General features: G+C 44.3%; 1 protein-coding gene across 1 annotated transcript in view; it reads right to left on the bottom strand.

Annotated features, from left to right (window-relative positions):
• Window positions 1-16,331, bottom strand: part of LOC142196879 (calpain-13-like) — a 347,930-nt gene that overhangs the window by 113,026 nt on the left and 218,573 nt on the right. The window lies entirely within an intron of this gene.

Raw genomic sequence — 16,331 nt, 5'->3', positions numbered from 1 at the left:
CATACACTATGTATTATAGATATAGAGTTGTAGGAGCCCTGACAGTGTCATACACTATGTAATATATATATACAGTCCTATGAAAAAGTTTGGGCACCCCTATTACTCTTAATCATTTTTAGTTCTAAATATTTTGGTGTTTATAACAGCCATTTCAGTTTGATATATCTAATAACTGATGGACACAGTAATATTTCAGGATTGAAATGAGGTTTATTGTACTAACAGAAAATGTGCAATATGCATTAAACCAAAATTTGACCGGTGCAAAAGTATGGGCACCTCAACAGAAAAGTGACATTAATATTTAGTAGATCCTCCTTTTGCAAAGATAACAGCCTCTAGTCGCTTCCTGTAGCTTTTAATCAGTTCCTGGATCCTGGATAAAGGTATTTTGGACAAACAATTCAAGTTCAGTTAAGTTAGATGGTCGCCGAGCATGGACAGCCCGCTTCAAATCATCCCACAGATGTTCAATGATATTCAGGTCTGGGGACTGGGATGGCCATTCCAGAACATTGTAATTGTTCCTCTGCATGAATGCCTGAGGATTTGGAGCGGTGTTTTGGATCATTGTCTTGCTGAAATATCCATCCCCGGCGTAACTTCAACTTCGTCACTGATTCTTGAACATTATTCTCAAGAATCTGCTGATACTGAGTGGAATCCATGCGACTCTCAACTTTAACAAGATTCCCGATGCCGGCATTGGCCACACAGCCCCAAAGCATGATGGAACCTCCACCAAATTTTACAGTGGGTAGCATGTGTTTTTCTTGGAATGCTGTTTCTTTTTGGACGCCATGCATAACGCCTTTTTTTATAACCAAACAACTCAATTTTTGTTTCCAAAATGAAGCTGCCTTGTCCAAATGTGCTTTTTCATACCTCAGGCAACTCTATTTGTGGCGTACATGCAGAAACGGCTTCTTTGTCATCACTCTCCCATACAGCTTCTATTTGTGCAAAGTGCGCTGTATAGTTGACCGATGCACAGTGACACCATCTGCAGCAAGATGATGCTGCAGCTCTTTGGAGGTGGTCTGTGGATTGTCCTTGACTGTTCTCACCATTCTTCTTCTCTGCCTTTCTGATATTTTTCTTGGCCTGCCACTTCTGGGCTTAACAAGAACTGTCCCCAGGGCCGGCTCCAGGTTTTTATGGGCCCTTGGGCGACAGAGCCTCAGTGGGCCCCCTTGTAAAGGAGGTGGGGGAGTCAAGACACTGTGCGTTGCAGATGAAGCGAGTGACATCATGCAGGAGTGTGGCGTCACCAACGCCATACCTCCCAATCTTTTAAAGAGTAGAAAGAGGGGCAAAATGTGTGGCGCGCTCTGCGCGCCGCGGCAAATTTAGTTCCACCCACTTTTATGTTGATTCCACCCATTCTCATTCATTTATTATGTGCTCCCACACAGTATAATCCTCCTACAGTCACCCGTAAATTATATGCCCCCCTCCATCTCTCCCCCAGTTTCATATACACCCTTCCTCTGCCCCCAGTTTCATGTCCCCCTTCCATCTCTGTCCCCAGTTTCATCACGTTCTCCCCCTTCATCTGCCCACAGTTTAATGTCCCCCGTCTCTGCCCCAGTGTCATGCCGTTCCCCCCCTCCCCTTCATTTGCCCCTTCAGTTTCATTGGGCCCCCTCCATCTCTGTCCCCAGTTTCATGCCGTTCTCTCCCCACCCCCTTCCCCAGTGTCATGCCGTTCCCCCCCTCCCCTTCATTTGCCCCTTCAGTTTCATTGGGCCCCCTCCATCTCTGTCCCCAGTTCCATGCCGTTCTCTCCCCACCCCCTCCATCTGCCCCAGTGTCATGCTGTTCTCCCCCCCTCCATCTGCCCCAGTGTCATGCTGTTCTCCCCCCCTCCATCTGCCCCAGTGTCATGCTGTTCTCCCCCCCTCCATCTGCCCCAGTGTCATGCTGTTCCCCCCTCCCCTTCATTTGCCCCCCAGTTTCTTTGGGCCCCCTCCATCTCTGTCCCCAGTTTCATGCCGTTCTCTCCCCACCCCATTCATCTTCCCCAGTGTCATGCCGTTCCCCCCCTCCCCTTCATTTGCCCCCCAGTTTCATGGGCCCCCTTCATTATGTTTCACCTTAATATGTAATGTAATACAAAACAAACACATCACTCACCTTCCCTCGTTCCCCCGACGCTCCTCTCTCTCTCTCCCTCCAATCACATACGCGATGCAGGAGCTGTGAGATCAGCTCCTGTTTAGCTCCGGCCCGGCTTGCGTGTGTAAGCGTGATGACGTCATCGCGCCTACACACGCAAGCCGGGGCCGGAGCTTTAAAGCAGGAGCTGATCTCACAGCTCCTGCATCGCGTATGTATTTCAGCTTATCGGCGGACGGACGCCGATGAGCTGAAATTGTGACAGGCAAGTGCCAGGGGGCCCCCAGAGGCTCTGTGGGCCCCGGCACTTGCCCGACTATGCCGTGCGCTGACGCCGGCCCTGACTGTCCCTGTGGTCTTCCATTTCCTTACTATGTTCCTCACAGTGGAAACTGACAGGTTAAATCTCTGAGACAACTTTTTGTATCCTTCCCCTGAACAACTATGTTGAACAATCTTTGTTTTCAGATCATTTGAGAGTTGTTTTGAGTAGCCCATGATGCCACTCTTCAGAGGAGATTCAAATAGGAGATCAACTTGCAATTGGCCACCTTAAATACCTTTTCTTATGATTGGATACATCTGGCTATGAAGTTCAAAGCTCACTGAGGTTACAAAACCAATTTTGTGCTTCAGTAAGTCAGTAAAAAGTAGTTAGGGGAATTCAAATCAATAAAATGATAAGGGTGCCCATACTTTTGCACCAGTCAAATTTTGGTTTAATGCATATTGCGCATTTTCTGTTAGTACAATAAACCTCATTTCAATCCTGAAATATTATTGTGTCCATCAGTTATTAGATATATCAAACTGAAATGGCTGCTGCAAACACCAAAATATTTAGAACAAAAAATGATTAAGATTAATAGGGGTGCCCAAACTTTTTCATAGGACTGTAGATATATATATATATATATATATATATATATATATATATATATATATATATATATATATATATATATATATATATATATAGTCCTAGGAGCCCTGACAGTGTCATACACTATGTATTATAGATATAGAGTTCTAGGAGCCCTGACAGTGTCATACACTATGTATTATAGATATATAGTCCTAGGAGCCTTGACAGTGTCATACACTATGTAATATATATATATATATAGTCCTAGGAGCCCTGACAGTGTCATACACTATGTATTATAGATATATAGTCCTAGGAGCCCTGACAGTGTCATACACTATATATTATAGATATATAGTCCTAGGAGCCCTGACAGTGTCATACACTATGTATTATAGATATATAGTCCTAGGAGCCCTGACAGTGTCATACACTATGTATTATATATATATAGTCCTAGGAGCCCTGACAGTGTCATACACTATGTATTATAGATGCAAGCCTGGGAACATAGCTTGAGCAGAAGATCCAGAACCTGGTGGTCTAGGACAGCAAAGTGAATGGTAATGTTCCTGTTTTTTGAGGGCAGTAACAAGGTTATTGGTAGAGTCCCTGGTGGTCTAGGGCTGTATAAAAGTTAATAATAAAGTACTGGGTGGTTTGGAGTAATAAAGAGGTTAATGGTAAAGTACTTGGTGGTCTTGGGCAGTAAAGAGTTCAATGAATAAGTTATTTGCGGCCTAGATTCTGCTAGTTAAGGATAGTATAAAGGTTAAAGGAGTTTCCAACATTTATCACTTGTCCCCGGGGCAGGTCATACATTTCTTATTGCTTGGAGTTTGGCCACTGGAACCCCCACATTATATTACATTGGGGTCCCTGAGTCCATGAAAATGAACAGTTGGCCATGTAATACAAGGTCACAATGAGTCCTCCAGGGCTGTAGACGCTCTTTACAGGAGTCCTCTGGATCATAGAGGAGGGTCCTCAGTTGGGGATTTCTCTTCTCTTAACTCCTTAGGGACTATGGACATGTCTTAGGGACAATCCATCTAGGTTTTAGTCTTTGCTAACAACGGTTTCTGAAATATCTCTGTATGTCTGTGTGTTTAGGGAAATAAATTTATGACGAAACGGCGCGGTAATATTTACATATCTTACACTCTGCGCCTTAAAGTGAATTTAATTAAATCCCGTTACTGAAGTGAGATACATTGTGGCAGCGAGAATCACATTAGGGGAAATGCAGCATCGATGGCGAGAATTAATAATCTGGTTAATGAGTCAGCTCGTAAAACACTTTATGTAAATATGATTTTCCTCGCGTTGTGTCTGGAAGGATCCGCTTCGCTATTTGTATTGATCTAGAAGGAGCCTGGATATATAGAAAGTTCTGCGGCGCAGAGATCATTAAACACTGAATACAGATTGGGATTATATTACTATATATTTAACCCCGCAAAGTCCTGATTCCTTTCATGCATTTGTTGTCAGTCGATGACTATCAGCGATAATATGTTATGTTCATAGTACATCACGCTAGGTACGGTGGTCTCTGGGCGATGGTCCATGCTGGTGTAATCGTGAACATCATCCATGGTACAGTACTCAACAGGTTCCACCATCCTGGATGGTACATTGGGATATAAACAATCTTTATGTTCCGCATCCATCTAGTAGAGCCTTGGATCTCCTTTATTAGGATTACATGGTGGCACATATAGGAGTCATTGAAAAATCTGGTTCAGTTATAGGTGGTTGACATGGGATGTTGTAGCCCTGACCTGGACACTGCAATGAATAAGACTTGGGATCGGACAGGAGAAGGTTGGAGGACCACCAGAGTTGGAGGAGAGGCTGTGAACCTCCATATGGCTGTTGCCGATCGAGGCAGCCCTGGAGCCCAGAGAGTGAGTGAGATAGCTTTACAGTGTGAGGTTCTGAATATACGGCCAGGAACCTGCAACCGGAGCAAGTCCTGAGCCCTGAATCCTGAGTCCAGAGCCCTGAGCACAGAACAAGTGACTGACTGTCTGGAATTGTTTTGAAGCTAGAACCTTCCTGAAACTGAGAAGATCTGAGTGTACTTGAGCCCTCAGAACTGTTCACGGTGTGCATGTGTTTGCCATGTTATCACCGATTCTTGCAAGCAACACCTAGGGGCGTAACTACTGGGGTAGCAGAGGTAACGGCTGCCACAGGGCCCGGGACATTATGAGGCCGCTACCGCTGCAGATTTTTTTTTTGTAAATAGGTCGTTAACTGGTGGAGTAACTTCAGCAGGTAACAGGCCCTATTTACTTACCGATCCAGGAGCAGGGATTGGTAAGTGAGGTCTCAGGCCTGCCAACCCCACAACACTATCATTATACTCGGGGGATCTTTTCCGACCCCTGAGTATAATGATCGGAGGCCCAGGGAAGGTGAGGGAAAATAAAAATTACTGTTACTTACCTCTCCTGGCTCTAGAAGGCTTCAGGCCTACTTTTGTGATGTCCCAGATGTCACGTGGCCCGGGCTTGCGTCCTTATGCATCACGACGCAAGTCCCAGCTCAAGTGATGTCTCTTCCATCATTGAAGATGGCAGGGCGTGCGTCAGAGCCCAGAAGAGGTAAGTTACAGTGTTTTTTATGTTTGTATCCTCCCCTAGGTCTCCGATTATTATACTCTGAGGTTTGAAAAGTTTATTATACTTTGAGGTCCATGTCAAAAGTTTGCCATGGGGGGGCAACATGGTGGCTTAGTGGTTAGCACTGCAGACTTGCAGCGCTGGAGTTCTGGTTCCGAATCTTGCCAAGGACAAACCATCTGCAAGGAGTTTGTATATTCTCCCCAAGTTGGCGTGGATTTCCTCCCATACTCCAAAGACATACTGATAGGAAAAATATACATTGTGATCCCTATATGGGTCTCACCATCTACATAAAAAGAAAAGTTCCATTCCTAGTTAGGTCACTGACCACACCTGAGCCTTAGTACTGGAGAATCCTGTCAATTGGGGAACCCTTAAACTTACTGAGAGAGATTGAGCACTAATGAGTACATTTTTGGGGACTTGCTGTATATACTGCCTCCGATGCTACTCATGGCCACCAGTTGAAGTTGTATGTTATGAGAGTTTATGTTACACGTATAGTGCCTGGAGTGCAGGTGGAGAGGGAGATTCCTTGCCATAAGGGTGGCAGGTGAAAGAAGACGGGTCTAGAGAGAGATGAGACAGCTTGGAAAGGGTTAGTGCCCTAAGCTGGGGCAAAAGGAGTCTACAGCCTGGTCCATGTGTTATCTTCTAGGAGCTACTCGATTCAGAACAGTGGGTTAGAGTAAGGAGACTCCCTACTATTGTCCAAGTACCCGGGCTGCTAAAATGGGACTAACGTCTCCCTATGGCCAGATCTCACTGGACCAGCTGAGTAGTGCGTCTGTATACTCTTCCAATAGCTCCTATTGTCTTCCATGGGAGAGCACTCTATAGCAGCTTCTGCTTGGCGGTTACTGTAAATTCCATAACAGGCGTGAGGCCTACAGAGGAGATATTTCCAACTTGGGGGCAACTTGCTTGGATAATAATAACCCTTTAGGCCTCGGAGAGACCTATTATACACCCCTTCATCAGGAACCTACCTTCACTGTCAAACTGTCCATAGTATACAGTTATACTGTAGCCGAAACGTGCGTTGGGGCCTGGTGTGTGGGCTAAACCAGCAAATACTTTTACAATTCATCTATGGGTATGTTATACTTGTGACCTCAGTTACCTATTGTTCTTTATCTACATCTTTACCTAGCATGTTATAACTACTACCTCCACCTCATTGACATGTGCACTACCTATTTATAACATGAAGTGTATTCACCTGGATAGGCTTTCTCTGTAACATTATGTCTCCATTTGTATTAACTGACATGCACTTACTAGTTCACTGTGTGAATTGTGTCAGAGATGCATGAAGGCCATTGATGTTGAAATTTCTAATATACCTTGATAGGTTCCTGGGTTTATATCACCCTTACATTTGGGCGATTACTATAAGCTTCTAATCTGATTTTGTACATATCTATTTACTCCAAACACTGGGAACAATAACTACCCTATTTTTACTCTCATTTTGCTGGATTTATCCCCCACACCTACTGCTGGTAGATGTGGTATTGTCACCCTTTTTAACTTGTTATTGTGTTATGTATATTTAATAAAAAATGTCTGTTTCAATTTAGCATTTTCTACTCCTTTTCTCCGTTTACTCCTCATTCTGGGTTTTTGAAAATGCAATTATTTGATGATCTACAGTGGGTATTAGATGTTGTTTAAATGAGTTACTTTGATATACCCTGTTCTTCATGCTTGTGTACATATACAGTTATACAGTCTATAATCACATGGATGTAACCGCCAAGTGGTTATACCCCTATGCTAAGAGACTGAACCATAAAACAAGTGGCACCATTCAACGCCATGCTCTCTGCCCCTTATATAATGCCCCCTTACTTTGGCTATTGCCGGATGTTGTCCATTGACAGACTTGTGCCCCCTCCCCATCGTGTTCCGGTAGTCTGGTTGAGGCTGACAGATCTGCAGTGAGTCATTATATAAATACTGAACATTCTCATCACTTTCTGAGTCATTGTCACAAGTGGCAAACAGCACAAAAACTAGATATAGGGGAATTCGAGGAAACGCGTTTTCCTGCCGAAGACATGAAGTGAATCGGGGAAGAATAAGAGTGCGAGACGCGAGGCACAAGGGACCTCCAATTACCGGACGCTGAGTAGTTGTTAGTGATTTCTTATGTCCGTATGATATATAAAAGGTATCAAATTCAGTGTGAAAACCAAGAGTCTTCCACATGCCATTGTTCTCCATGGCGTTTATGTGACGCGGAGGTGACGTCTATTCATCCCCATCAGGTAGGTGATACATAATAGACTGGTGGCCACTGCTTCATCCACCCAAATCTCCATCCCAGCAGGATCTCTGAAGTTGATCGCTCTTAATTACTTTGGTGTTTAAAAGTTTGTGAACCCCTTAGAATGTTCTACATTTGTGCATAAATTGAACCTAAAACTTCACCAGATGTTCACAGACGTTGTCAAAGTAGAAAAAGAGAAACAAAACAAAAGAAGGAGACAAAAATATTAACTTGGTCATTTATATATATAGAAGATGATCCAATGTCATATATCTGTGAGTGGTAAAGTATGTGAACCCTTGCTTTCAGTATCTGCTGTGACTTCCTTCTGCCGCAAAAGCTACTACTCTGTTGTGTTGGTGGTTTCCTCCCATGATCTTCTCGGTACTACTCTGTTGTGATGGTGGTTTCCTCCCATGATCTTCTCAGTACTACTCTGTTGTGTTGGTGGTTTCCTCCCATGATCTTCTCAGTACTACTCTGTTGTGTTGGTGGTTTCCTCCCATGATCTTCTCAGTACTACTCTGTTGTGTTGGCGGTTTCCTCCCATGATCTTCTCAGTACTACTCTGTTGTGTTGGTGGTTTCCTCCCATGATCTTCTTGGTACTACTCTGTTGTATTGGTGATTTCCTCCCATGATCTTCTCAGTACTACTCTGTTGTGTTGGTGGTTTCCTCCCATGATCTTCTCAGTACTACCCTGTTGTGTTGGTGGTTTCCTCCCATGATCTTCTCGGTACTACTCTGTTGTGTTGGTGGTTTCCTCCCATGATCTTCTCAGTACTACTCTGTTGTGTTGCTGGTTTCCTCCCATGATCTTCTCGGTACTACTCTGTTGTGTTGGTGGTTTCCTCCCATGATCTTCTCGGTACTACTCTGTTGTGTTGCTGGTTTCCTCCCATGATCTTCTCGGTACTACTCTGTTGTGTTGGTGGTTCCCTCTCATGATCTTCTCGGTACTACTCTGTTGTGTTGGTGGTTTCCTCCCATGATCTTCTCAGTACTACTCTGTTGTGTTGGTGGTTTCCTCCCATGATCTTCTCGGTACTACTCTGTTGTATTGGTGATTTCCTCCCATGATCTTCTCAGTACTACTCTGTTGTGTTGGTGGTTTCCTCCCATGATCTTCTCAGTACTACCCTGTTGTGTTGGTGGTTTCCTCTCACGATCTTCTCAGTACTATTCTGTTGTGTTGGTGGTTTCCTCCCTGCACGCCAACAGAATTCATTGGTTACAAGGAGGGGTGGTGGAGAGCCTTGCTCCACATAGTCTTTGGCACTGGGTGAGGATTTTCCTCTTGGGTCCTAACCAGCGTTGAGGACAGTTCATCTTCTCGGTACTACTCTGTTGTGTTGGTGGTTTCCTCCCATGATCTTCTCGGTACTACTCTGTTGTGTTGCTGGTTTCCTCCCATGATCTTCTCGGTACTACTCTGTTGTGTTGGCGGTTTCCTCCCATGATCTTCTCGGTACTACTCTGTTGTGTTGGCGGTTTCCTCCCATGATCTTCTCGGTACTACTCTGTTGTGTTGGTGGTTTCCTCCCATGATCTTCTCGGTACTACTCTGTTGTGTTGGTGGTTTCCTCCCATGATCTTCTCGGTACTACTCTGTTGTGTTGGTGGTTTCCTCCCATGATCTTCTCGGTACTACTCTGTTGTGTTGGTGGTTTCCTCCCATGATCTTCTCGGTACTACTCTGTTGTATTGGTGATTTCCTCCCATGATCTTCTCGGTACTACTCTGTTGTGTTGGTGGTTTCCTCCCATGATCTTCTCGGTACTACTCTGTTGTGTTGGTGGTTCCCTCCCATGATCTTCTCGGTACTACTCTGTTGTGTTGGTGGTTTCCTCCCATGATCTTCTCAGTACTACTCTGTTGTGTTGGTGGTTTCCTCCCATGATCTTCTCGGTACTACTCTGTTGTATTGGTGATTTCCTCCCATGATCTTCTCAGTACTACTCTGTTGTGTTGGTGGTTTCCTCCCATGATCTTCTCAGTACTACCCTGTTGTGTTGGTGGTTTCCTCTCACGATCTTCTCAGTACTATTCTGTTGTGTTGGTGGTTTCCTCCCTGCACGCCAACAGAATTCATTGGTTGCAAGGAGGGGTAGTGGAGAGCCTTGCTCCACATAGTCTTTGGCACTGGGTGAGGATTTTCCTCTTGGGTCCTAACCAGCGTTGAGGACAGTTCATTCCCCTCCCTTGTTGTTGTTGTTTTTTTTTTTTGCACTGTTGTGGTTGTTTTCTCCTTGTAGTTATTTATTTGTTTATCTTCCCAGGAGTCACCGCGGCATAAGGCTGGACCTTGTCCCCATTTCAGGAGGAGCAGAGACGTGTCACCCGGGGGAACGTTGAATACATGCCCACTGTGGACACGGTGTCCGGCATCCGGTGACACGTCAGTTAGGTCATCATGGGGTAACAAGGTTCTGCTCATAATTTATGTGTTAGATATGTGTTTTTAGTGTCCATTATAGTTGGTCAAAACAAATCATACTATTCGAATTGTGAATTCTGCTTTGCCCCTTTAAGCCCACTGGGTCCGCAGGGAAAAATGCCCCTTTAAGATATGGTACTTCAATCAATGCGCTGGGCAGGGTCTTTATTATCCTGTCCATCTCCTTACTCTCTGCCAGCTATTAGATTTTATCTTCGTTTTGGCTCCTGTTCCTGCTTCCTGTTTCATTGCTGACTACTGGTTTTGGACTTTTGGCTTGTTTTCTGGACCTCCTGCTTGGATTGTGATTCTGCTACCCTGCTCACGTTCGGTTTCCGACATCTGGCTACTTTCCCTGGATTCGTCTCTGTCTCTTGTTATTGTGCCTTGCTGCCTGCTCCATTGCTGACCTGATTGTTGAAAATTCTCCCCGGAGAGTCGTGTGTAGATCTGGTCTCTGACTTTTGCTAGTAGTGAACCAATCCGCAGTACATTTCTATGTGGTGTCCATTCCAGTCAAAGGATTCTGCAAAGACCAACTTCACCACTAGGAGCTCTGGTGAAGGCGTCTGGAGGCAGGTTTTGACTCGTTCTGGGTGTGGTGCGATTTGGTTGTGGATTTTATCACTGGTAATTGTCTGGACGGGTCCTGCTACCTCTATCTAAAGGTCGGCTCACACTAGCTTATGTGTTCCATCTGCAAGGAGCCCGCATGCAAGCACTGTGCAGTGTACGGACCCCATGGACTATAATGCCTGCACGAATCATTTGTGCGGGCAGTGCGCTGCAAACACACGGACCCCATTATAGTCTATGGGGTCTGGGTACTTTAAATGCACAGTGCTTGCAGTTGCGCTTGTATTCCATCTGGGTGGTCCTCATGTGGACAACATCTGGACGGAACACATAAGCTAGTGTGAACTGGGCACTACATACTCAATATTCTGTTACCTGCATCTGAAACATAACACATACTTATTGCATTTAAATGAATCACCACAAGATGGCAGAATTTCATCATTTACAAACATTTGGGAAATAAATATTTGTAACATTGGTGAATACTGGGATAGAGGAGAAAAAGAAACAGCAAAAATCACAGAATTCTTAGATATCAGACTGTCAAATCAAAGAGAAACTTTACAAAGAATTTTCTTTCTACAAAACATCAAATTGTTAAGATACATATTCTACTGTAAAGGGAGAAGTATTATAGTAGTTGTATTCTTGTACATAGGAGCAGTATTATAGTAGTTATATTCTTGTACATAGGAGTAGTATTATAGTAGTTATATTCTTGTACATAGGAGCAGTATTATAGTGTTATATTCTTGTACATAGGAGCAGTATTATAGTAGTTATATTCTTGTACATAGGAGCAGTATTATAGTAGTTATATTCTTGTACATAGGAGCAGTATTATAGTAGTTATATTCTTGTACATAGGAGCAGTATTATAGTAGTTATATTCTTGTACATAGGAGCAGTATTATAGTAGTTATATTCTTGTACATAGGAGCAGTATTATAGTAGTTATATTCTTGTACATAGGAGCAGTATTATAGTAGTTATATTCTTGTACATAGGAGTAGTATTATAGTAGTTATAATCTTGTACATAGGAGTAGTATTATAGTAGTTATATTCTTGTACATAGGAGCAGTATTATAGTAGTTATAATCTTGTACATAGGAGTAGTATTATAGTAGTTATATTCCTGTACATAGGAGCAGTATTATAGTAGTTATATTCTTGTACATAGGAGTAGTATTATAGTAGTTATAGTCTTGTACATAGGGGCAGTATTATAGTAGTTATATTCTTGTACATAGGAGCAGTATTATAGTAGTTATATTCTTGTATATAGGAGGTAGTATTATAGTAGTTATATTCTTGTACATAGGAGCAGTATTATAGTAGTTATATTCTTGTATATAGGAGGTAGTATTATAGTAGTTATATTCTTGTACATAGGAGCAGTATTATAGTAGTTACTAGCTTTTACCCGCGACTTCGTCTGCGGTGATTTGAGAATTGGGCGGACACAGACGTGTGAAACTGTAAAAGTGCTTTAAAAGGTTTGGTGTGCTAGCAAGAGGAACAAACATCCAAACTCACAAACATCCAAACACACAAACTTTCACACTTATAATATTAGTAGGATATTCTTGTACATAGGAGTAGTATTATAGTAGTTATATTCTTGTACATAGGTGCAGTATTATAGTAGTTATATTCTTGTACATAGGAGTAGTATTATAGTAGTTATATTCTTGTACATAAGAGCAGTATTATAGTAGTTATGTTCTTGTACATAGGAGCAGTATTATAGTAGTTATATTCTTGTACATAGGAGTAGTATTATAGTAGTTATATTCTTGTATATAGGAGTAGTATTATAGTAGTTATATTCTTGTACATAGGAGGTAGTATTATAGTAGTTATATTCTTGTACATAAGATGTTTGATGGGTTTCATGCCACACTTCAAAAACATACTGATAGGGATTGTAGATTGTGAGCACTTTGCGAGACAACATCTATAAAGTGCTGTGGAATATGATGGCGATATATAAGTAAGCAATAAATATATATTTAACAAATCCTGTTTTGTTGCGATTTCTTCATATTTCTATACTGCAGTATCTGTGGATATATTTCGTTCACCCTTGTGGCTGGTAATGTATGCAGAACTATGTATAAGACTTTGTATCAAAAACATTCTGCTGAGCTTCACATTTGTACTTATAGATAGATAAAATAGTTTATAGATAGTTACATTCATGCACTGAATAAAGAGAGTTTGCTTTTTATTTGTTTCTTATGCAGAGACACAAACTTTATTTCAAAATCTTACAAATTATCTACAAAACATCTCTGATATAAGAAAACCCAGAAGGGTCATATAAGAAATGAATATATTATAAAACATCCAAACACATTTATTACACTGAACAAAGAAATGTAAATAGAGATGAGCGAACAGTGTTCTATCGAACACATGTTCGATCGGATATCAGGGTGTTCGCCATGTTCGAATCGAATCGAACACCACGTGGTAAAGTGCGCCAAAATTCGATTCCCCTCCCACCTTCCCTGGCGCCTTTTTTGCACCAATAACAGCGCAGGGGAGGTGGGACAGGAACTACGACACCGGGGGCATTGAAAAAAATTGGAAAAAGTCATTGGCTGCCGAAATCAGGTGACCTCCATTTTAGACGAATAGTGGATTTCAAATCCGGGTCATATGAGAATGTGAACTTTGTGACTATGAGACAGGGATAGCTGTACAGGCAGGGATAGCTAGGGATAACCTTTATTTAGGGGGGAATGTTATTAAAAATAACTTTTTGGGGCTCTATCGGGTGTGTAATTGTGATTTTTGTGAGATAAACTTTTTCCCATAGGGATGCATTGGCCAGCGCTGATTGGCCGAATTCCGTACTCTGGCCAATCAGTGCTGGCCAATGCATTCTATTAGCTTGATGAAGCAGAGTGTGCACAAGGGTTCAAGCGCACCCTCGGCTCTGATGTAGCAGAGCCGAGGCTGCACAAGGGTTCAAGCGCACCCTCGGCTCTGATGTAGGAGAGCCGAGGGTGCACTTGAACCCTTGTGCACCCTCAGCTCTGCTACATCAGAGCCGAGGGTGCGCTTGAACCCTTGTGCACACTCTGCTTCATCAAGCTAATAGAATGCATTGGCCAGCGCTGATTGGCCAATGTATTCTATTAGCCTGATGAAGTAGAGCTGAATGTGTGTGCTAAGCACACACATTCAGCTCTACTTCATCGGGCTAATAGAATGCATTGGCCAGCGCTGATTGGCCAGAGTACGGAACTCGACCAATCAGCGCTGGCTCTGCTGGAGGAGGCGGAGTCTAAGATCGCTCCACACCAGTCTCCATTTAGGTCCGACCTTAGACTCCGCCTCCTCCGGCAGAGCCAGCGCTGATTGGCCGAAGGCTGGCCAATGCATTCCTATGCGAATGCAGACTTAGCAGTGCTGAGTCAGTTTTGCTCAACTACACATCTGATGCACACTCGGCACTGCTACATCAGATGTAGCAATCTGATGTAGCAGAGCCGAGGGTGCACTAGAACCCCTGTGCAAACTCAGTTCACGCTAATAGAATGCATTGGCCAGCGCTGATTGGCCAATGCATTCTATTAGCCCGATGAAGTAGAGCTGAATGTGTGTGCTAAGCACACACATTCAGCACTGCTTCATCACGCCAATACAATGCATTAGCCAGTGCTGATTGGCCAGAGTACGGAATTCGGCCAATCAGCGCTGGCTCTGCTGGAGGAGGCGGAGTCTAAGGTCGGACCTGAATGGAGACTGGTGTGGAGCGATCTTAGACTCCGCCTCCTCCAGCAGAGCCAGCGCTGATTGGTCGAGTTCCGTACTCTGGCCAATCAGCGCTGGCCAATGCATTCTATTAGCCCGATGAAGTAGAGCTGAATGTGTGTGCTTAGCACACACATTCAGCTCTACTTCATCAGGCTAATAGAATACATTGGCCAATCAGCGCTGGCCAATGCATTCTATTAGCTTGATGAAGCAGAGTGTGCACAAGGGTTCAAGCGCACCCTCGGCTCTGATGTAGCAGAGCTGAGGGTGCACAAGGGTTCAAGTGCACCCTCGGCTCTCCTACATCAGAGCCGAGGGTGCGCTTGAACCCTTGTGCAGCCTCAGCTCTGCTACATCAGAGCCGAGGGTGCGCTTGAACCCTTGTGCACACTCTGCTTCATCAAGCTAATAGAATGCATTGGCCAGCGCTGATTGGCCAGAGTACGGAATTCGGCCAATCAGCGCTGGCTCTGCTGGAGGAGGCGGAGTCTAAGATCGCTCCACACCAGTCTCCATTCAGGTCCGACCTTAGACTCCGCCTCCTCCAGCAGAGCCAGCGCTGATTGGCCGAATTCCGTACTCTGGCCAATCAGCACTGGCTAATGCATTGTATTGGCGTGATGAAGCAGTGCTGAATGTGTGTGCTTAGCACACACATTCAGCTCTACTTCATCGGGCTAATAGAATGCATTGGCCAATCAGCGCTGGCCAATGCATTCTATTAGCGTGAACTGAGTTTGCACAGGGGTTCTAGTGCACCCTCGGCTCTGCTACATCAGATTGCTACATCTGATGTAGCAGTGCCGAGTGTGCATCAGATGTGTAGTTGAGCAAAACTGACTCAGCACTGCTAAGTCTGCATTCGCATAGGAATGCATTGGCCAGCCTTCGGCCAATCAGCGCTGGCTCTGCCGGAGGAGGCGGAGTCTAAGGTCGGACCTGAATGGAGACTGGTGTGGAGCGATCTTAGACTCCGCCTCCTCCAGCAGAGCCAGCGCTGATTGGCCGAATTCCGTACTCTGGCCAATCAGCACTGGCTAATGCATTGTATTGGCGTGATGAAGCAGTGCTGAATGTGTGTGCTTAGCACACACATTCAGCTCTACTTCATCGGGCTAATAGAATGCATTGGCCAGCGCTGATTGGCCGAATTCCGTACTCTGGCCAATCAGCACTGGCTAATGCATTGTATTGGCGTGATGAAGCAGTGCTGAATGAGTGTGCTTAGCACACACATTCAGCTCTACTTCATCGGGCTAATAGAATGCATTGGCCAATCAGCGCTGGACAATGCATTCTATTAGCGTGAACTGAGTTTGCACAGGGGTTCTAGTGCACCCTCGGCTCTGCTACATCAGATTGCTACATCTGATGTAGCAGTGCCGAGTGTGCATCAGATGTGTAGTTGAGCAAAACTGACTCAGCACTGCTAAGTCTGCATTCGCATAGGAATGCATTGGCCAGCCTTCGGCCAATCAGCGCTGGCTCTGCCGGAGGAGGCGGAGTCTAAGGTCGGACCTGAATGGAGACTGGTGTGGAGCTATCTTAGACTCCGCCTCCTCCAGCAGAGCCAGCGCTGATTGGTCGAGTTCCGTACTCTGGCCAATCAGCACTGGCCAATGCATTTCTATGGGGAAAAGTTAGCTTGCGA

Source organism: Leptodactylus fuscus, chromosome 3 (genome assembly GCF_031893055.1).
Source record: "Leptodactylus fuscus isolate aLepFus1 chromosome 3, aLepFus1.hap2, whole genome shotgun sequence".
In the NCBI taxonomy this organism is placed as follows: domain Eukaryota; kingdom Metazoa; phylum Chordata; class Amphibia; order Anura; family Leptodactylidae; genus Leptodactylus; species Leptodactylus fuscus.
This window is presented reverse-complemented; position numbering and strand designations above follow the sequence as displayed.